This window comes from Pinus tabuliformis, chromosome 1_2, assembly GCF_031772625.1.
Source record: "Pinus tabuliformis cultivar Carrire ecotype Pingquan chromosome 1_2, CPIR1, whole genome shotgun sequence".
NCBI classification, from domain to species: domain Eukaryota; kingdom Viridiplantae; phylum Streptophyta; class Pinopsida; order Pinales; family Pinaceae; genus Pinus; species Pinus tabuliformis.
In genome coordinates, this window is record NC_142298.1 from 1,130,110,550 (window position 1) to 1,130,134,669 (window position 24,120).

The following is a 24,120-nucleotide window of genomic DNA, read 5'->3' on the forward strand; positions in this document are numbered from 1 at the left end:
TGTGTAGTTGGTTGTCTCTTCCTGGGAGGTTGTTCCCTCTCTAATCATTCTATGTGGTGGTTTTTAGGAGCGACCATTCATGCCTCGGCAGTGTGGGTGACTCCACCATGGAGGAGGGAATCAAGGACATGCTCGATGGAAATACAGTGGTTCGAGCTCGTCTATAGAGGATACTGTCAGTGGTGAATGGGCGATGCAATTTCTCAACCTCATGAGTGCTCGCCAGGAAAAGTGTGTGAAAATTCCTTAAACAAGAATCCCTACTGCAGCAACTGATGATATTTCTCCTACTTTTTAGATTTATGGTAAACCTCAAAATATATACAATGTAGCCTACACCATAACAATAAACTAAACACTAGAGAGATACATAACAAATGTTTTTAGACAAACATCCCCGCAACAACCCAATGCGGCAAAACCGATGCAACAGATTTGAGGGTTTTTATTATTAAGCAGAAGTTATTTCTAAATACAACCTCTGGATACCTTGCTGGAAATCCAGTATAGAGAATATCACTTGGTAGGAGAAATTAGTGATATTACTTCACTCTACACTGCAAGTCCCAACTGATCTGGCAATTGAACCAACGAGTCCCCGACTACTTCTGCATTGGCCCTGTGCAATCACTGCATGGGCCTACGTTAGCCTCTAAGGCATTATGTCACCTCATTTCTAGATCAATTTTCTCTCAGGATCTGACTCCAGTCCTCTCGGCTCAGAACGTGAACCTCCTCAGCAAGTTTTAGACCTCTGCATGGAAGGATTTTGTGCTGCTCTGCATGGGCCCCATGTGAGCCCTTCTTGGCTCTGTGTCACCCTCTCTGGGCACTGTGTTTCCTCCTTTGTGTGTATCTCTACCTCTTTGTTGAGTATTATTGGCTCTGAAGAAGATCCTCTAGCCAAAACTCTCTCTTCCCCTCTCTGCTTGATCACTATGAAATTATTGTGCTTCCTCTAGCTTCAACAATTCGATCTGACTATTCAAATATCTGTGTCGTCTTCCAAAAGATCCTCAAGCCTCCTTAAATAATCTTCTCGTTGACATTCAACGGCCCAGATTAGAAGCTAATCAATGGATAAGATCATTTTTGCTTGATCCTCGTCTTCTTCTAGAAGTTTCACCCACAGTTAGATTAATACCCATTAATTATTTTAATTTCCAAAGTTTAGACTTAGGGACCCATTAAAAAGAACTAATTATTTTAATAAAACTATCTCTGGGTGGAATTTCCAAAAACTCTTTCTGGGTTCTTTGGAATACATGCACCTAAGCCTCCCTGGAAAATTTTAGACATAGAGCACATCCAATGCTACCAGAAATCAATACTCCCTCTTAGCAAGGAATGTGCTCTAAGAATGCCTCCTACTGAAGCATTGCCCTAACTTCATAGCATCGTTCTCTACGTTGTTGATATCTGACATGATGTCCACCAACTATTGCAAGTTTGCTGCAACTGTACTACTGCTGACCCTTCCACTATCAACAAGACATCTGTACTACAACTCCCTTTGAATTTCTGCATCCATACTACTACTGGCACTGCCACTACCAACTACCCCTACACTTCAAATTGTTGTTCCTATGTTATCCCTCTAAAGCCACTGTGTTGCTGCTGCTACTGCACTGTGCCTCCCTACATTGTTGCAACTCTGCACTACACTGCTCAGACTTGGCATTCTAGCCACTACATCTGTCGCTCCAATACTCCTCTGCACCATCTGACACTTAGTCCATCTTGCTACTACTAATATGGGCTCCCGTAGCAAGGTATTGATCCAAGAGGTGGGATCCTCAAGGATCCTACCCATCTGTAGCTCTTTTGAAATACAACTCCAAATCAGCCCACCTCCCTCTTGAAGGTATCTCAGTTGTCATGGAAAAATATGATATACACATAATGTGGCTGCTACTTCTCTGCTGATGCTTCTGCACTACTGGTGCAACTACTGCAATAATGAGTATGATCTCCTCAGATCCAGAAGTACTAGCTTCCATAGGGCTGCTCCCTTTGAAACTAGACTTCCTCTGAGTCTCGATTTCCCTATGGGAAACCTCTATGCTCCCTCCTGGAGACTCACACAGTCCTCTTGCACTAGAAAATGCACTGCACTGGGAACCTCCTAGCTGGAATTACTCTTGAATACTGCAACTGGGCAATTCACTCTCCCTGTTTCACTGCAACTAGATCTGTAACTATCTTTTGGAAATTGACTGCAACTAGCTATGCAACTGTCATTTGAATGACTAGTTGTGTTTGCTGACACTGTGACCTTGCTGCTATTGATTATGTTGGGCCCTTGTAGCAAGGATATTGATCCATGTGAGAAATCTGTAGCAATTGGATCTAATTTTGTTCTCTTCCATGGATCTTGCCCATCCATGGCCATCTGCACAAAATGTCGAATTGTCTCCTCTCTCCTCTTCGTAGAACTAGACTGGCCTATAAACTCCCTTCTGGAGGTTGTAGATCTGCCCCTCTCTGTTGTTTCTTAGCTAGTAAGAATTCAAACTCCTTGGCTGGAAGTCCTTCGAGGAAGAAATTACCTCAACCATGTCTAACTCTTCCCTCTGACGTCTTTTCTTCCCAGCAAATAGCTGAAGAAAATTGCGTCCCACCAGAAAAACCCCTCTTCACTGAAGCTTCTGTTGCTATTCTCCCTCTGCCGCTAACATATTTCAATCTGGAAATATTACCTCTCCATCGACTCACTTAGAGAGAGATTTACCACGAAAATCTAGCCCTCCTAGCTAGAACTGCACAAACCCTCAGGGGATTTGAATTGCTGCCTCTTACAACTATTCAATCTCCTTCTCTGCTCAGTGTTGTGTTCTTTGGCACTGTTCTTCTTGTCTCACCTACACTCATATGATACCATGTGAAAATTCCTTAAACTGGAATCCCTACTGCATCAACTGATGATATTTATCCTACTTGTTAGATTACATGAACAAGTTATTTGCAGTTTCCTATGGAAAACATCGAAATACATACACTGTAGCCTACACCATTTAAAATAATATGCCGAAACAAGAAACTAAACAATAGAGAGATACAACACAAATGAAACAATTTTTTTTGGACAAACGCCCTCGGAAAAACCCAATGCGGGAAAATCGGTACAACAGATCTGAGGGTTTTTATTATTAAGCAGAAGTTTCTGAATACAACCTCTGGATGCCTTGCTGGCAATACAGTACAAAGAATATCACTTGACAGAAGAAATTAATAAGATTACCTCACTCTACATTGCAAGTCTTGGCAGATCTAGCAGTTGAACCAACGAGTCCCCGACTACTTCTGCGCTGCCCCTGGGTGGGCCTGTGTTAGCCTCTAAGGCACTACATCACCTCCTTGTTGGATCGATTTTCTCTCAGGAGCTGACTCCAACCCTCCTGGCTCAGAACGTCAACCTCCTCAGCAAATTTTAGACTTCTGTGTGGAAGGCTTCTTCGCTTCTCTGTGTGGGCCCTGCGTGAGCCCTTCTGGCTCTATGCCACCCTCTCTGGGAGCTGCACTGCCTCCTCTATGTGTCTCTCTACCTCTCTACTAAGTATTCTTAGCTCCAGAGAAGATCCTCTAGCCAAAACTCTCTTTGCCCCTCTCTGCTTGATCACTACGAAATTAGTGCACTGCCTCTAGCTTCAGCAATTCGATCTAATTGATCAACTCTCTGTGCCATCTTCCAAATGACCCTCAAGCCTCCTTAAATAATCTTCTCGTTGATATTCAACGGGCTAGATTTGAAGCTAATCAATGGCTAAGATAATTTCTACTTGATCCTTGTCTTCTTCTAGAAGTTTCACCCAAAGTTAGCTTAATACCCATTAATTATTTTAATTTCCTAAGTTTAGACTTAGGGACCCATTAAAAATAATTAATCATTTTAATAAACTTGTCTCCTGGTGGAATTTCCTAAAATGCTTTTTGGATTCTTTGGAATACATTAGCCCAACCATCCCTGCAAAATTTGAGACTTAGAGCACATTCGATGCTACCAAAAATCAATAGAGTGGAGGCTCTATCCTTGTTGGAAACTATTGCAGATCAATTGAGAGGCATCCAAGCCAACCTGGACATCATGAGAGATCACCAGTATGAAGACCGGAACAAATTGGTGGCCTATTTTAATGACATCCAATTCTGCCTCAATGAAACTCTAGAGCTACTTGAGAGTATCCGTCGCAATTAAAGGCGCCTCAATGATCGCTTGTGTGATTTGGAGGCCCGAGTGGAGCACATTGATTTCCATATGCATGAGTGAGTCAACTTCCATGTAGGCCCTCCTAGACTTCTGCCTCACCACCCTCTGTGACATGTTTATCTCAGGTTCTTGGTATTTTTTGTCATCTTTTTGTAATGTAAGGCTAGTAAGCCTATCGAAAATAATGGTTATCTGGTTGCATCTTCTGTTATCTCTGGCACCCCTAGCTCTCCCCTCTATCTGTAGTGAAGCTAAGGGGGCCATGTAGCCTATTTTTGTACTCTTGATTTCACTAATGATAATATAATGATGCTCTTTTGACAGACCAAAAAAAAACTAGGAGATAAATTTCCAATAATTGCAATCAAGTAATTTTAACATGGTATCAGATCATTGAAGATCAGATAGGAGGCTCATAGGCGAAAGATCAGTAGATCATGTAGTTTTAGAGGGAGATCTGAAGAAAAAAGTTCAAATTTGCACACGTCAACCAGATAGTGTGAATTGTTGGGTAGGAAAATTGATTTCCATAAGCAGAGTCCAAGAAAAGTTTGATTTTCCTAAAGAAAAAATCCAGTAGGTAGTGTGGTTGTCGAATAGAGGGTTCTAGTGAGAAGATTAGTTGATTTTCTAAGTAGATCTAGGTGTAAGAGATCTATAGCAAGGGTTGTAGTTACATATTTGCACTTGGCGAGAGGAGAAAAGCACACACAGAAGGAAACTTCCAGTTTTCTCAGAGGGTTTCCAAATCTACGTTCAGGAGGAAATCCACAAATTCCAGTTGCAACTATTCATGCAAGTTTTCTCAGAGTAGCCCGTTTGAGTTGCCGAGATTGCAGATCATGTGCTAGTTCCTGAAGAATGACATCAGGAAGGCTGAGTGAGTAGTCTCAGTGAGTATCTGAAGGTAGTACAGTGGGCATAGAAGAACATCCAGATGCAAGCAGGAACATATTTGTGTGTTCCTCAAGGAGTGCGAGTAGCAGTAGCAGGGCCACATGGAAGAGACAGAGCTTCGAGTCTTATTTTCCCAGTTTTTGAGTTTTACAGGAATGGCCATAGCAGGACTCTGTGATCAGGATAGGCTTGATGGAGCCTCTAACTATGGCATCTGGAAGGCTAGGATGACCTTCCTACTAGATGAGCATGGTCTGAAGACGTATGCAGAAAACACTATAGTCGTACCTACAGATCAACAACAATTAGCGAACTATAACAAGGAGATGGCCAAAGCTAAGAGGATGATTCTTGATGGAGTTTAAGATCATATTGTTCCACATGTTGCAAATAAGAATACGACAAAGGAAATGTGGGATGCCATCACAAAGCTTTATTAGGATACTTCCGAGAACCAAAAGATGTTTTTGAAGGAGAAGCTGAGGGCTACAAAAATGCACAAGGGTGAAGGTGTTACATCCTATCTCTCCAAAATTTAGACTATTAGAGATGAACTTGTAGTTGTTGGAGAAAAACCATCTAATAGTGAGTTAGTCAGAACAACTCTCAATGGTTCACCAAAGAGTGGCATACTTTCATCCAAGTTGTTTATGGACGAGATGCACTACCAAGTTTGGATTGTCTATGGAGTGACTTCACTCAGGAGGAGATGAAACTCAACCTCGTAAATTGGACCAACAACAACAACAAGATATTGAAATAAGAAAAGGATGAGGAAAATGTAGAAATTTTGAATAATTTAACACATATTCAATGGAGATTATCCTGATCATGTACTATTGTGGAAAACATACACAATACATAAGCTCCTCTACGTTGATCATCAATATAGCAGCATCAATAACAATAAAACATCAAGAGCATTCACACATTAACACAGTATGTATCCCGGGGAAAGCATCTCGCTAAAAAGCCCAACTATCTGTATATTAATGATTGAGTCATGTAACATTACACAGCATAATACTTCTCACAAGTATCTCCACCTTTGTTACACACAATACAGCTCAGATCTGATCTCCAAATCTCTTCCACTGCTTGCCTGCCTCCACTGCTCAATACCTGCTCAAGAACTGATGAGAATGGCTTACCAAACTCGTTTTTCACCTGAAAATAGTCACTCACACTTTGTTGGACGTGAGAACAAGCTATAATGTGGGAAAATACGTGAGAAAAATCATTGGCATACTCAATCCCTTGATTGTGCAAGATTTGGTGCACAACTGATAGCAATCTGATTCTCTACCACCTGTCCCTGTTGAACTGAACATGCACTGACATGCAACTGATTTAACTGATTTATTCATTAGTTGTATTATGAGTTAATAACTTGTGAATTAATTAATAACTAATTCACCCAACTCATCTCTAGTCTATTTGCCAGTTAGACTAAATACAACCAGTTTAACAAAGCTAAACTGAACACAACTCCATCAACTCCACAATCAACTCCACCAAACTCAACTGATTGAGTTCTAACTGAAGTCATGCATGCAACAACTCAACTGACTCGTAAGAAAAGCATATTTCCTTCTGACAGCTGCATGTGCCACCTCTGTAGCTCAAACTGAAGTGCTCCAAGAGAATAAGATCAAGTTTATAGTCCAAATATTATTATGAGATAATAATATTTGACTTTTCTATTTTTGACAGCCAGTCTAAAAATAGACTTTGATCACTCACACTGTGATCACTCACACTTTCATCAAAAATAGAAGTCCATCTATTTTTCCCAACTTGACCAATCATCCATAAAGAGCAACCTGCAATCCATAGACATGATCCATATGTCTAAAAATAGACTTGCGCCAAAAATAGCCTGCGGGCCCACTTAGTGAAGGCGGCTCTTTTCACTAAGCTCCATCATCTTGTTGCAATCTCAACAGAAAATTTGGCCCTTGCAACCAAAGGAAAGACGAAGAAAGGTCCTAGTCAGGGACAAGGCTCAAAGGGAGGAGAAAAGAAAAAGAAATATTTTTGAAGAACAAATGCTTCAGGTGTTGTGAGTTTGGTCAGTACAGTGCCCAATGTCCAAATAAGAAGAAGGTCAAGAAGGGGGAGCAACAGACAACAAATTCAGTAGAGATAGACGAGTTAACCTTAATATTGGAGGATTTTGCATCGATAGTAGCTATACCTCAAGATGGAGAATGTGCATAGTGCATTGGAGTGCAGGATTAGGTAGGGTCCAAGGAGGACAACATATAATGGGTGTTTCCTCATGGATAATTACCTTCGCTATGGGGGCCCACAAGTTTCACTAGCAAGAGGATCAATGTTAGTAAGCACAATCAGTTCTTGAAAGATAGTGGAGTACTAGTAGCAATCAGTTACTAGATGGGCACAAAGACAGATGCAACACAAACAGTTACTCAGTAGACAGTGCAAAAACTAGTGCAGTCAGAGATTCAGGAGATAGTTGCAGAGACAATACAGGGACACATTGGATCCATAGATTGGTTCTCAGCTACAGTAGTTTTAGCAACAGTAACAACATGAGATCAAATGCAACACTTGTAGTGTTGGAAGGAGTGCAAGGTGGTGTAATGCAGTGTCAGCAACAACGCAGATGTAGTGCATTTTAACTACAAGGTTATCAGATGAATCAAAGTATGTCCAATGGTTGATGGACAATGAGAGCTAGTCGTATCATAGTTGTCAGACATCAACAATGTGAGAAGTTATGAGAGAACACCTTCCTCACTAAGAGGGACTATTAGTTTTTGTAGCATTGGGCAGGTGTTCTAGTCCTAACTTATGTTAGAGAATCTAAGAAACACAAGACCTCCAAAACCTAAAAAAGGTTTCGGGAGAAAGCACCTAGAGACAACTCAATTAAGTTAACTGATCAATAATTAAAATTCATAAAGGAAAATTGATTAATTAACAACAATTAATTGAGAAATATAGAGAAATCTTTAGGGACTCACACATATTGAGTGTAAGATGATCTTAGCCATTGATAATGATTTAATCATGGCCATTGGTGATCCAATGAGAGATTATAAGAGGAGATTGATGGGGATGGAGATAGAAACACTTGAGCACATCGAACAAGAGGGAGAGTAAATTATCCAAGCAGTGCAAATTTCCAAGTGCATAATGCTTTAGTGAGGGAACAATTTGAGTCAGTGGAAGAGCATCAATGGTTGAGGGAAAAGTAGCAACACAGTTCTATAGGATTATTCCAATGTCAAAGAGCTATCAAAAGGGAGGTTGGAATATTCTGTAGAAAAGTCTTCCAAGCAGTGTGAGTGAGCCAGAAATCCTAGTGTGAGGGCCAGGAAGATATCAATTCAGTCGGTGAAGGTCAGGAGACCACTTAAAAGGCAGAACAAGTCATTTCCAGAGCTAGAGGGAGGCTAGATGACCCAATTGGAGGAAATTTCAGGGGTCTTCTAGACTTATGCATGCCAGTAGTGGGAGCAGGACAGAAGGAGGCCAACTGATTTACAGAAGGAGAAAATTCTCTCCCAGAAATTTTGCCAGATTATTTACCAGAGGATTGCCAATGAGGCATCGAGATATTGTACTCGGATTTTTACTGCTACATAAATAATAAAATAAACCCTCATCTGTTGCATTGGTTTTCCCTTCGGTGTTTTTTTTGGGGACTATTAGTCCAAAAATATTGGTGTCTATTTTATTGTGCGTGTGCATTATTTTCTCAATGTCTAATTTATTTTCCACTGAGTATTTCATTTTTGGTGAAGATCACAGTTGTGATTTTATCGATATTTGTCATAATAACAAATCACCTTCAGAACAGTTAGGAGATAAATTTCGAGTAATTGCAATCAAGGAATTTTCACACATCAATGGGAGGAGTCCCTGTATGAAGGAAATCACTTATGATGATAGGGTCAGTGACAAGGTATGAAGTGATTCCCAAGAGTCATTTAAGAAGAGACTCAATTATGGATTAATGAAGTAAAGGCTCTCCAAGAAAGACCTATAGTGGAAATCAAGATCTATGGTTTGACAACTAGGAATGGGGATATGTATGCCTAGAATCAAGATTCCAAATGTGATGTAGGACCTCTCTAGAAGCGTTAGAAGATGGATTTCCCCTTGAAAGAGAATTTCCACTTCACTAGAGAACTAGAAAGAGCCTATGCGAGACCTAGGGTTTATGAGTAATCGCGGGAGGAGTTCCTACAATGTGCATGTTACCACTCAAACTAAAAGGGGTCCTAGGAGGGAATTGTAAAGGGACAATTGCTAGGTCAAGGGAAACAATGGAGAAATAGCCCAGTGTCACCTTAGCAAAAGCTCCCTACTATTTATGGACTTTCACCGATGGGAGGAGACCCGAAATGATAAGGATCACAAAGATGAATAGATAAAAGATAGGATGAAGGGTGATCCTAGAAGCCTATTCACAAAAGAGGCTCAAGATTGTGGCTTGCTTGTCATAGAAGACAAGATGGAACAGTCTTTAGGAAGGGCTTGGGGAGAATTTCAAGGGTTAGGTTTTGAGTATGTCTTATAAAGGAAATCCCTAAGCCCCAGAATTCTTGTTGAAACTTGGGTTCGAGGTGACCTTTGATGAATTAACCTTCATAGTGCATCGGACCACACGGGACCAAGTGGACCCGAGGTTAGGTTAAGAGGATAGGATTTAGCAACCAATGATATACTTGACCTAATTAGGGAGGGGAAAGGGATCAAGGAATGAATTTTCAATGAAAGGCAATGCAAGGATCTCAGTGAGGTTTCTAGACTAAGGGAAACTAAGGGAAAGAATTTGTCCTCAAGCTAGGGCTTGTGATATCTCAAAATCCCATTGTGAGAATCTCATGAAATTTGGAGGGCTTCTTGAGGACACACTAGCGCAGTTGTGCACCAAAAATAAGGGGAAGGTGAAAGAAATAAGCTTTAAAGTGATCACCCGAGGAGTACCAATTCTTTTTCCTTTGGGAGAGATGGAGTCATGGAAGATTTGACATTTGGATTTTCCACTTGTCAAGGAGGCCTAAAAGACAACTTTGTTAGGCATTATGGCTTAATGGAAGTAGCTTCAAGGTCATTTATACTTCGTTCAAATTTTTTTGGTGACTTTTCAAGACAAGGATGTCTCTAGGAACACTCATTCATTAAAACATGGCCTAATCATGATACAACACTGTTTAGATATTTAATTTCCACAATTTCATTCCAAGAAAAGTAGCAAATTAACCCTAGAATAATGAAAATCCCAATATCATGAATGTTGCAAAATAAAGAATCAAATAGAATTAACATAGAACTTACATGTAAGAAGAATATATTCAATTGCCAAGATATTCCAATCATAGAAGCTCCAAGACAAAGAGGAATAACCAAACATCCAAATTCATCCATTCATCCAAAAAGTCTCATCCTCAAAAGATAGCAAAAATCTCAGAAGAAGGTATGATCCAATCCAAGTGATGATACAAATGAATTCATGCCTCTCCTATTTATACACTCATTAGGAGTTCAAATTACCTAACTTGATCCTACATTAGCCCATCAAATAAAATAATGTGCAAATCAGTATCTTTTGGTTACAAGCCCACCAAACTAGCTCATAAACAAAATAATAAGCCTCCCAAGAGGTCGAATAATCAATAATGAATGTCTTTGGGTTCTCTAAGAGGCCTAATGAAGTCCATAAGTGCCAAAAATGATGAATTGGACTTCAAAAGAAATGGACAAGGGGTTGGCCCCTTGTTCTCCACACAATAAACATGTGGTACTCCCAATGGCTATGAGGACACACAAGTGACCTCATGGGTCTCCAAGTGAGTAAAAGATGCCTATAGTCCATCTGTAATAGCTCAAATGATGGTGTAAGTGATTCCCCATCAGCATACAAGTCTTGGGTCATCTGCCAAGTGAATGGTACAACTATGGGGAAGGCTAGGAAAAGGTGAACCAGGTTCATCTTCCTCATCCAATATGTGAACCTTGAGCAATCTTCGAACATCTCTATGTGGAAATTCTATCACCGAGGTATTCTATCACTGTAGCAACTGATTTATTTTTCCTACTTATTCCACAATAAGTTATTTATGAAATTAATTCAATAAACAGTAAAATAAATACTGTTGCAGATATCACACCATAATACAGAAACAAACATATGCACAAGCATTAACAAATTGACACAGATATTTTGGACAACAGTCCCTAGAAAAACCCAATGTGGGAAAACCGGTGCAGCAAGGGAGGATTTTATTATTTTACAATTTTTCTTTACAATAGAGTGCCAAACTGGCTTACCCACATAGAGAAATAATTCTCCAACACTTCTCCCAATCCCAACATCAACCAATTAATCTTTGCGTGGCTCTAAAACCCTCTGTTTCAGCCCCTGCTTAACTGCGTCAACCTTGGGCCTCTCTACGTCACTCACGCAGGCCCAATAAGTGACTATGTAGTCTTCTCCTACCTCTGTGTATGCCTGAAAAGCCCTGCGTCTACCTCTCCTGCCTAAGAGTTGATCTCTAGTGGCTGATCCCACCTCTCTACTCCATACTTGCTACCTCCTGACTGCTCACCAAACCACTGGTTTAGTTTCTCAGCTAACCCCTCTCCAGAAATTGAACTGACTGGTCTCCCTCAATATGTTCTCCAAGTGACCCTCAAGCCTCCTCTTATACTTTTCTCGTTGACGAATCAATGGTTGAGATTAAGTCCCTAATCAATGGCTAAGATTAGATCTGGCCTGATCCATGACTTTTGGACCATTCTAACACAATTTTATATTAATACACATTAATATTTTATTTTCCCTAAGTTTAGCCTTAGGGACTCCATTAAAAATATTAAATATTTTAATATCTCCCAAATTTTTTAGAATCTGCCCAAACCCTTTCTGGGTATTGGAGATCCCATATGCCTTAGCCTCTCCACCAATTTTCGTGGCTAGAGCACATCCGATGCTACCCCAAATCAACACTCCTGCTTAGCAAGGAATGTGCTCTAGTAATACTCATCACTGAGTATCACCCTGATCATTCGACATCCGTCCCTGTACTGATGATAAGCCTCCCTGTCCAACATCCTCTACACTACTGCATCCTGTACTTTTGCCCATGGCTCTGCTACTGCCACTGCTGCATCTGTACGACAACTCCCTCTGCATCCATGCTGCAGCTGGTCCTTTCTCCCAATATTGCATCTGCACTACAACTCCCTCTACATCCTTGCAGTTATCACTCCCATTTCTGTTACTGAAACAGGTTCTTCACCATCCCCATATTTTCCCTGAAGTAGTCAAATTTTTTGACTCAGTTACCGGAGAATCCACAGTATGAACATTTTTATGCCAACGTTTCAAAGCCCAATTGGGATCCATCATCAGGGCTTATGAATGATGATAAAAGAAGAGCCACTTAGAAGGAAATAAATAATATCTATTAACTTTATTAGTATTGATTATTAACATTTATTAATATTGATTAATTTAATATATTTATTAATTTATAACAATTAATTAATATATTAATTATTATTAATATTAATATAATTTTAAATCAAGCTCCAAGGTTTTACAGTTGGGGCCACTGCCATAGGGCAGGGCTGACCACCTGCCGCTCGTCAGTTAACTTATAATCGTGCTTCTCGGCTTGGTATCTTGGCTTATACTGTACTGCCTTCTCCCCCGTGGTTTCCTCCCTGCTCGCCAACACCTAACGCCGACCTCCGATATCTGTTGCCGCCGACCCGGTATCGAACCCACCAAGCGCTGACCTCCGTTTCCCGCATCCGACGGACCCGGTCTCGAACCCTACTGTGCTCCCACCGACAGTTAACATGGTTGAGGAGGACCTGTTAGATTATGGGGAGGACCCCATACCCAACCAAGAAATTTGGGCACATTCCACCAGACCGTCGATGATACCGCGGAGCGTTGCTCTTGGGGTAGCGGCTGGCACTTCCTCTCGGCCTCAGCTCCAGCTGCCAACTGGGAAAGGCAAAGGGCCGGAATATCCTCCCCCGGACGCCGCACTTGATTGCCCACCCCTCCCTCCGGCGACTCTTCAGCTTTTGGGTTCATGTTTCCCTGCGTCGCCATCACTGGACGCTCCTCTCCATCAACCTTTACGACCTCCCCTCCCTCCGCCCCCGTCCCCTCCCCCTCCATCTAGCTCTCACTCCCTCTCGGTCTCATTTATGCCGCTGAGCCAGCGAATGCCCCCCCCTACTTCCGGCCCGAACCTGCAGGGTACCGGTTCCTCGGCCCCTCGCTCCCCTATTCGTTCTGGATGCTTTACTCCGCCATTCCCTGCTCAGTCGGTACATTCTGCTCAGCAAAGCTCCACGGACCCGTGTCGCAAGTTACTCAGAGAGACCCTCTCGGGTAAACGCTCGGAGAAGGTTACAAAAGGAAGATGCCTTAAAGCTAATAATTCTGGTTTCAAGGTAAACTTCGGGCCTGAAGCTCCGCTGCCTGACATTATGGATGCCGCGCGAAAGGTTCTTGTTGGCCGTGTTCGAGGACGAAATTATACGGCGGAGAGGCTTAAGTCGTGGGTGGAGGAGATATGGGGACCGTTGCTTAAAGAATTACCCGAGGTGATGGTTCTTACCAGAGGATGGTTCGCCCTGCACTTCTGCCACCATCAATTCGCTGAATGGATTCTGGGCCAATATTGGCACATTGAGCTTATGCCTGTATTCCTTAAACGCTGGGATCCCTTATTTGATCCTGAGCGCGAACAACTTGGGGCTGGCCCTATCTGGGTGCGCTTACCAGGCTTGCCATGGCAATTCTGGAGTCCCTACGCATTCAAAAAGATAGGAGACACCCTAGGCACCTACCTGGAGCATGATCGCTCATACGAGAAGACGGGCAAACGATCCATGGCTCGAATTTTGGTTCACATGGATACTAGACCGGGACTGGAGGAGATTATCGAAATCTATCACAACCATGTCACCAGGAAGCAGATACTGGACTATGAAGGAGTACCCTTCCGTTGCCGCAGATGCCACAAGACCGGTCATCTCTATAAGGACTGCCCATTGGTTACCGGGGGGTCAAGGAGAGCATGCATGGTCCCAGAAAACAGCCTCCTGTCACTCCAAAGGCAGATGCCAATATTACGGAGGGTGACCCGAGGCAGCAGGAGACGCCAACAAAGGGGCCGGGCGATGGGGGGAATAAGAGAACATCCAGGAAATTTGCTGTGCCTTCAACTGAGCCGCCGCGTACCAGATCCAAGACAGCTGAAGCCGTAGCAAAGCCGATGGAGACGACACATTCGGGTGATAACTCCATTCCTATTTTTCAACCTTCTATTTCGAATGAATTGCAATCCATAATGCACCCTGCATTCAGAACTTCCCTTTCTGAGAGTGTCTCCTTACCCACCATCCATTGCCCCATCGATCCCCCCCCCCTACTTTCTCAACTACCCCCCCTTCCTATAACCCGGAGACTGGTGTCCCGGATTCCCCTCCCTCCCCGATGGTATCAGGTGGGCACCATTATCTTTTGAGATCCAGAACTCGGCCTAAAATATTAGGACTGGGATCCTCCCCCGGTCGGCTTCGTAAACAAAAGCGAGGCCGGCCATCCCAAATTTCTTCTGCAAAATTATCTGCGGTGGCAGATGTGGCTTCGGGTCGACAGATCACTATTGAAAGGGCACTTAGAGCGAATGAGCCCCAGAACTGGGTGACCCCATGATTTGCCTCTCCTTCAACTGCAGGGGTTTAGCCAGCCCTAAAAAACGATTGGCTCTCAAGAGACTGGTACTTGATTCCAGATGTGATATCATTTTTCTTCAGGAAACCCTATGCTCCTCTGAACTAGCAGTTCGATGTCTACACTCTATTCTCCCTGGATGGTTCCTTCATGGGTTGGATGCCTGTGGTAGATCTGGTGGTCTACTCATTGGTATCAATCCTAGAATACACAGACCTCTTTCGGTATGGGGAGGAAGAGGATTCCTTGGCATGGACATCACTATGGGTGAATTGGGCTTACCCATCAGAATTCTCAACATCTATGGACCCAATCAGAACAGGCTCGACTTTTGGCAAAACTTTCTTTCAGAAGGACATATTACACAGAGCACTATTATAGGGGGTGATTTTAATTTCTCGTTGGGATCTGGTGAGACATGGGGGATATCTTCACAAGGGGATCCTATCGCGGAACAAATGTCCATGCTCCTCGATGCCCAGCATCTTGTGGACATCCCCATGAATAAAAAACTTCCTACTTGGCACAATCAGCGTACTGGAGAGGCTGCTCTAGGAAGGAGGCTGGACAGGTACATGATGCATGAGGCATTGATACAGAAATTCCCATTATATAGACAGTGGGTCAGCAACGGGGGTCTGTCTGATCATCACCCCATCTTACTTCAGATTAGTGGCAACACACCAAAGCCGCGCTCCCCCTACAAATTCTTTGCTGGCCACCTTCAAGACCCAGAATACATCAAGCTGGTCTCGGATTTCTGGGCCTCACAGCCCCAGTTGAGAGAAGGGAGGAAAGCATCGGACTTCTGTGACAGGCTTAAAAAGCTCAACAAAATGTCAGAAACCTGGGCTTGTCTGAAGCGAAGCAGAGAGGATCAGAACCTGAAGGATAAGGAAGATAGAATAGGCCAATTAACAGACGAAAGGGGAACAGGTTATCAATCGGATGAAACAAAAGCTGAACTCTGCCATCTGATTGAGGAAAAATCGAAGATCTTGAAGGAAAGAGAAGAACTCTGGCGTCTGAAGAGCCGGGCCATCTGGCTTAAAGCAGGGGACAACAATACAAAATTTTTTCATAATATTGCCAATGGCAGAAAGGCCGCTAACACTATATGGCAGCTTCCAATGGAGCCTGATGGTTGGGCAACCACTCATCAACAGTTGACTAGACTGGGGATCACACATTTCAAGGGACTCTATACGGCCCCAAATTCAGTAAACCTTCCATAGATTATCAGACTTGCTGGCAAGTTTCCAAGGTTCGTGTTACAGGAGGACATTGAGGATCTCTGCCAACCAGTCAGTGAACAAGAGCTTGAAAGCACGCTTAAGTGGTTCAAAAAGGATAAGAGCCCAGGACCAAACGGATGGCCTGTGGAATTCTACCTGGCATTCTATGAGATGATGAAGGACGACCTATTGGCGGTGGTAGAGGAAAGCAGGATCACGGGTCACATTCACCCACCGATGAACCAGACCTTTATAGCCTTGATCCCCAAATCTGATGAGCCCTCATCCTTCAATGACTTTCGGCCTATATCCCTCTGCAACTGTCTCTATAAAATCATAGCCAAAATCATTGCCAACCGCATAAAGCCAATCCTATCCTCGCATATCTCGGCAGAGCAATTTGCCTTCCTCAGGAACCGACATATTCAAGAGGCTATTGGCACTGCCCAAGAAGCCTTACACTCTATCAAGCTAAAGAACCTGAAAGGCATCTCCTTAAAAATTGACCTTGCCAAGGCATTTGATAAAGTTAATTGGTTATATTTGAAGATGATACTTACTCATCTAGGATTCCCTCATATTCTCATTAATTGGATCATGGGTTGTGTTACTTCGGTATCATTTGCTATACTTATCAATGGTGCGGCTTCGGAACGTTTTCATATCTCCAGGGGGATCAGGCAAGGTTGCCCTCTATCCCCATTACTTTTTCTCATTGTTATGGAAGGACTGAGCAGGCTTATAGCGGAAGCTAGAAGGACGGGAGACATTAGTGGTCTCAAAATAACGGAGTAGTTTGTCATAACCCACCTATTGTTTGTGGATGATATATTAATCTTCCTGAATGGCAGTATCAGGGACACCGTCGCCCTTAATGACATCCTACTCCTCTTTTGTAAAGCCACGGGCATGGAAATAAACGAACAGAAGTCCACCAGGTCCATGATGTATTGCTCACAGCAGGAAGCTCTACTAGCTGGTCAGTTTTTCCCATTCTTAGAATGCTAGTTGATGGATGGCATCAAATATCTGGGATTTAGATTGAAGCCGGATGGGTATAAAATTACTCACTGGTATTGGCTTATTAACAAAATTGAAAGAAGGATAACAGGTTGGCAGCATCGACTATTGTCAAAAGCTGGCAGACTCCTACTAATCAAGACAGTCCTGGAGGCCACCCCTGTTTATTGGATGTCTCTGACTTGGATCCCTAAAGGCATTTTGAACAGGATTCAACAAATATGTTCCCGCTTTCTTTGGAATGGAAACAAAAAAGGAAGGATTTTTGCTTGGACCAGATGGTCTACCATTGCATTGCCAAAGCAATGGGGTGGTTGGGGTATAAAGTCCCTACAGGAATTTGCACTTGCCCTCACGGCCAAGCAGGGCTGGTCCCTCACCAAGATGGACAGCCTATGGGCTAAGGTTATTCATCACAAATACATATGGCCATCCTGCTTCACGGAATGGCTTCGCAGACCTTCTTGGAATCAACAGGGTATTTCAGCGATCTGGCGTGCCACTCTCAAGGCGATCCCCCTTATTAGAGATAATCTACTCTGGAGGGTGGGCAATGGGGCTCAGGTTCGTATTGGACTTGACCCTTGGCCTGGATCGGGGAATGCTCACATACTGCCCAGAGATCTGATTCAACACCTCAATCACAGGGGCATCAAATATTTAGCTCAGATCGGAGACCGGGAGCGCTCCACTATATTTACTCAAGCTTGGATTAATGTCGGGCACGGACAGATCCCGGAGGCATGGACAGAACAGTGGAATGGATATATACGAGCTCTAATTGAATCTCATATCAAACTTTGGGAGGATGAAGATCAGCTTATTTGGGCCCCTGCTAAATCCAGGACATACTCACCCAAACTGGGTTATATCAGGCTTATGGAAGCCAGAAAACCTGTAACTCTGCTAGGCTGGTGGAAAATTGTGTGGAAGCTCCAAGTGCAGCCCCGAAACAGGCTTCTCCTATGGAATATAATCGCAAATAAATTACCTACAGGGGATGCCCTCAAGAAGCGGGCCATAGCAGGACCATCTTGGTGCGTACTTTGCCAAAGTAATGAAGAATCTTCGAACCACCTTTTCCTCCACTGTGAGACAACAAAAGGAATCTGGCAACAGGTCACACAGGTACTGAATATCAGAACGAATTGGCAGGGCGAGGACATACCGACTGCCTGGACAAATTGGTGGGGTGCGGTTGCCACAGAAAAGGCCTTAAATCTCCCAGCAGTGATTTCGAGTTTCATATGGCAGAGCAGGAACGCTTTTATTTTTGAGAACTGTAGAGTCAACAATCAGCTACTCTCGGCATCCATTTGTGCTGCCTACAATGAAATTCCTTTTGAGAGCATACCTACCCGTCCTAGAATTATTCAGCCTGAACACATTAATAAGGATATGCCTTGGGCATATTTCGACGGGGCAGCTCCGCCACAAGGATGTGGTGGGGGGATTGTTTTTTTCCTATCTGATGCTCATTATTTTCACCTGAGACTGGGTCTGGGGTCGGGCTCAAATAACTTTGCGGAACTTATCACTTTGAGACACCTTCTTTATTTTGCCCTTACTAAACATTGCAGACAAATTCAAATTTTTGGGGATTCAAAGATTGTGATCGATTGGACAAACAATAAATCTATCTGTCATGCATATTCTTTGAAACATATCTTGGAAGAAATTGTTTTTCTAAAAACACATTTTGACCAGATCACTGTTTCTCATATCTACAGGGAAAGAAATGGGCTAGCTGACCAGCTTTCGAAAGAGGCGGCGGATCGGCCTCTAGGAGACTGGCTGATCGAAGAACACACACTAGCTGGGATACACAGGTTCTATCATCATCCCTACATCGACGGCCTGCTGATGGGGGACCCTCCCCCGCACTAGTTTTTGCAGCTGCTACTTGGGAGCTTCTTTTTGTATAGCAGGAATCTTCTTTATTTGGGTATATAATTGTATGGACATATGGATATACATATTCCTGTATGGCCTTGGGCTTTATTTTTGAGATTTTTGGGGACTCTGTATCTACTGGTGATATACAGCTCATGTATTCACCTAGACTCACTCTGGATATATATATCTAGTTTCTACTTTGTAACGTGGCTCTGGCCACTCTACAGCATATGCCTCGGCATCTACAACATGTAATATCTATTAAAAACTTTTTAATAGAAATTACGAACTCTATTTTCCACGGAATTTTTTTTTTTTTTTTAAATCAAATAACTTTAAATATTGATACAATATACTTATTTCTCTAATCTTTAAATACTATTATATATACATATAAATAAACATTTCCCATCTGGAATCATAATTAAATAAATGAATAAATAAAATAAAAATAAAATAAAAATAAAATAAAATAAAATAAAATTTATTATATTATCATATATTAAATAATTATTATTATTACCATTTAGGTTTTGAATTTTAAATTAATTTATTAACTCACCTGTAAAAATTAATATATAAAACTCAAAAATAAAAATAAAAATAAATAATTGAATGAATTATTAATTAATAAATAAATCAATAATAAATATTCAGCCGACATTCTGCTGATCCTAAAAATTTATTTTCCTCATTATTATTTATTTCCTTCTAAGCGGCTCTTCTTTTATCATCATTCATAAGCCCTGATGATGGATCCCAGTTGGGATTTGAAACGTTGGCATAAAAATGTTCATACTGTGGATTCTCCGGTAACTGAGTCAAAAGATACAAACCACAGATCTCTTAAATCCAGAATCTTGTCCCTATACGGAGGGGATGCTTGGAGAGAAATCCTTTTACTCGAAAGACTTAGAGTGAGGATAGCAAGAAGAGCTGCGGATCTTCATTTTCTTAAAAACTGTCGGGACAATAATCTCATTCCTCCATTTGCACAAGTCAAGCATAGATTGCAGAACATATATAATAGCAAGGCGTTTTTTCAACTAAGCTTCTCTCTAATTCGGTCAGAAATTAAAAGGGTTAGGGCTTCTCTGGAAAATCTGGGACGCTTAGCTCTCTCAGCGCACCTTAAACTAGCTAACAGCATCAACAAGAATCTCTGGTCTATTATTGATTCCAGGACTGCTCTGAAAGCTGATAATGAGGGACAGATTGCTCAGGCAAGGCAAGGCAAGAAATTATCCAATCTATTAAGCAGATCTCATGATAAAGTCGAAACACTGAGTCATATCTCACACGATGTCGTTTCTAGCAGCTTGATTAACAGCGTTAAGGATAACGCGGGTATCAATACCGGGCTGGACAGGGTGCAGAACCTCGTTCTAAAGAGTGGCAGCGTGAATGATATGAACGACAATGAAAACTGTTTAAACAATAAAACGCACAACATGGATAATACGCTCAGCACCAGCGTTTACAATATGCTCAGCACCAGCGTTTATAATAGTAATTCGCACAGCGCAAATACGCTCAGCACCAGCGTTTATAATAGTAATTCGCACAACGCAAATAATTCTTCACAAAACAGCGCAAATAATTCTTCACAAAATGGGGTTCTGAGTGGTAAGAATATCGGTATTGGTATTTCATCCAAAGGGAATAACTTCATTAAGAATAACGACTTTGATAATTCCCACAGCGCAGATGATTCCAGATGGTATGCGTTTAACACTCTCGGCGATGGTAATTCTCTCAGCGCAGATGACAACGATCAGTGGTTAGATAATACAAGGGTAGATTATAATACGCATAGCGCAGGCTCCTCTGAGAACAATCAAGTCAGCGGTTTCAAAAATGGTACGCAGAATCATGGTTTAGACAGCGGAAAGGGTAACTTTAAAGATGACCCTGGAGACAATAGCAATCAAGGTGCAGTCAAAAGTTTACATAATGAAAAAAGTCAGTCTTCAGCAAACACTTGTGAGACAAATTTAAAAAGAAAAGTTGTCAATCTGTCTTCCCAAGAGTTAGATCCTGAAGTCATTAATGTCCTCAGCAAAGGCATGGGGTTTGCCATTACTCCTAAAAACCTTCCTATTGAGAAGATGATTTGTAGCATAGAGGAGGGGATTAATAACCTTCCTTTGGAAGATAAAGAAACATTAAGACAAGAATTTTCTCTCATTATGAGGAAAGCCAAAACTCCCAAAAGCAACTTAAGTAAAGAAGAGCAAAGAGCCTTCAAATCCTTGCGGAACAATGACAAGATTGTGGTTCTTAAGGCGGATAAAGGAGGAGCAGCAGTCATCTTGGATAAAGAAGACTATGTATGCAAAATGAATGAACACCTAAAATGTGGCAGTTATAAGAAACTGAACAGTAATCCCATCCCCAAAATTATGAAATATGTAAAAAAGATCATCTCAGATTCCAACCTTGACGATAAATTGAAGAAGAAATTAATCCCTTCTTGTGAAACTATCCCAAGAATTTATGGATTACCCAAGATCCATAAAGAAGGGGTTCCTCTTAGACCAATAGTTAATACTATTGGTTCCCCAACCTATGAGCTTGCTAAGTATGTTGCTAAAATTCTTAAGCCCCTTGTCGGAAATACTGATTCCTTCATCAAAGACTCCCACGACTTTGTGAATCTTATTAAAAATGAGAAGATAGAGCGGGATGACATTCTTGTTAGCTTTGACGTAGTATCCTTATTCACCAAGATTCCTCTTGATGAAGCCATTCAAGTTATAAAAGATGTTACTGATCCAGGGACTGCAAAATTGGCTGAAATCTACTTGAGGTCAACTGTGTTCACCTTCCAAGGAATATTTTATGAGCAGACATCTGGTGTGGCAATGGGATCACCCCTTTCGCCAATCGTGGCCAACCTATACATGGAATACTTTGAAAAGAAAGCCCTTGAATCATACCCTTTAAAACCAGCCTGGTGGAAGCGATTTGTCGATGATACCAATATAAAATGGACTCATGGTAAAGCAGAACTTGACAAGTTTTTCATGCACCTAAATTCTATCTCTCCTGAAATAAAATTTACTATGGAACTTGAAGAAAACATGAGCATCCCATTTTTAGATGTTCTCATCATCAGAAAAGAGGATGGCTCTTTAGGGCATAAGGTGTTCAGGAAGTCAACCCACACAGAAAGTTACCTCCATGCTAATTCCCACCATCACCCGGCCCAGAAGTTTGGTGTTCTAAACACTCTTGCTATCAAAGCCCTTCGAATTTCTGACTCTGAGCATCTGAATGAAGAAAAGAAGCATTTAGTTTCAACATTTAAGAGTATAGGCTACAAAGAACAAGAGATTAAAAGAGCCATAGAGAAAGCTGAGAGAAGGTTGTCATCTCATGAACCTAAGGCTCAAGACCAACCTCAGTGTGGTAAATGTTAATAATGTTCAAAAAGAGTCAAGGGATCTCTACTTGAATGGTTCATGAGGCACAATACTTGCTAAGGTTTTGCAAATGGGGTAGCAAGCTAAGTGGGCTTGATTGTGGGGAAAAACTCCACAGTTAAGCGCGCTTGAGCCAGAGGAGTTCTGGGATGGGTGACCTCCTGGGAAGTCCTGGTTACCGGGTGCAAGCCCCGGAAGTGATGATTGATGCTATGTGATTCGTTCTCCACATTTCACTAGTTTCAATCCCACTTCTTCACCCCTGTGAGCATCACCCGATGCAATGAGTGCTAAGTGAACTATTCAAAAATCATGAGAAATTAGTCAGTTACGACTACCTCTCATGGAAATGGTCATACGTGAATGATCTTACTTAACGCAGTTGAATCCCAAAAATGATATCTAATGTTAATAGATATTAATAGAGTTAAAAATATTAATAATACCTAATTAATAGTGTTAATATATTAAATTAAATTAGTAATCACTTAATAATTAATTAACATTAATTAATATTAATAATAAATAATATATTAATTAATTGCTATATAAATTAATTAATATATTAAACTAATTAATATTAATAAATGTTAATAAATCAATATTATTAATGATAATGGATATTAATAGCGCTAATAAATATTAATAATACTTAATTAATCACTCAATAATTGATGAACAGAAGATAATATTAATACTTGATAATTAATATTAATTAATATTACGACATCATTAATAATTAATATCAATAAATAAAATAGTAACTTTTTATTAAGATTTATTTATTCATTTATTAAGAATTTATTTATTTATTATAAATTTATTTGTTTATTTATTATTATAGTTATTATTTATTTTTAAGTTAAGAGTAATTTTTTTTTATAAATAATGATAAGGTAGAAGATATGCTATACCTGGGACGTGTTGGCGATCTTGATTTCCCTTATTAAGGGAAGCCAGCTCCCGCTAATCTCCACACCATTGTCTCTGTTCAGATTATGAGGATGTTTGATAATTTCAAGTGCTTCTCTGATCTTTCGTCTCTGATGCTGCTCTTCCCTTGCGACAATTGAGGCGCTTTCCAAGAAGATATGGTGTTTAGTTTTTGAGGAGTACTCTGCCAAGGCTGAAGTACGAAACCTTTGATTCCTAATATCAGCGCCATGTTCCTTGAGCCTCGTCTTGAGGTTGGTCATGAACCATTCAAGTAGAGATCCCTTGAACATTATTAACATTTACTTTTATATTAATTAGCTTAATATATTAATTAATATAACAATTAATTAATATATTAATTATTATGAATGTTAATTAATGTTAATTCATTATTAAATGTTTATTAATTAAGTATTAATATTTACTAACTTTGTTAATTAAGTATTATTAATATTTTAACCCTATTAATATGTATTAACTTCATTAGTATTGATTATTAACATTTATTAATATTGATTAATTTAATATATTGATTAATTTATAACAATTAATTAATATATTAATTATTATTAATATTAATATAATTTTAAATCAAATAACTTTAAATATTGATACAATATACTTATTTCTCTGATCTTTAAATACTATTATATATAAATATAAATAAACATTTCCCATCTAGAATCATAATTAAATAAATGAATAAATAAAATAAAAATAAAATAAAATAAAATAAAATTATTATATTATCATATATTAAATAAT